This window comes from Trachymyrmex cornetzi, unplaced genomic scaffold, assembly GCF_001594075.2.
Source record: "Trachymyrmex cornetzi isolate Tcor2-1 unplaced genomic scaffold, Tcor1.1 scaffold287, whole genome shotgun sequence".
Classification (NCBI taxonomy): Eukaryota; Metazoa; Arthropoda; class Insecta; order Hymenoptera; family Formicidae; genus Trachymyrmex; species Trachymyrmex cornetzi.
The window spans coordinates 37,425-37,663 of record NW_017297556.1 but is presented as its reverse complement, the minus strand read 5'-3'; positions in this window follow the sequence as shown (position 1 = coordinate 37,663).

Below are 239 nucleotides of genomic sequence, written 5' to 3'. Positions count from 1 at the left end.
CGCTCGCCTACGCGCTCGCCCTTCGAGCCGGTAGGAAGCACGAGTCCGCCGCCGACAAGTCCGCACAGTGACGGACAAAATGTCACGTCACAGTATATGCGTATATGTATTTTATTATTTAATTCTCCTCCGAATAGTGCTGTCAGCCTCCCAAAATTATATATGACGACGCGCTGTAATGAAAAAATAAACGAATAAGTCATCTAAAGAGAAAACTTTTTCACAAGCAGATATAAATG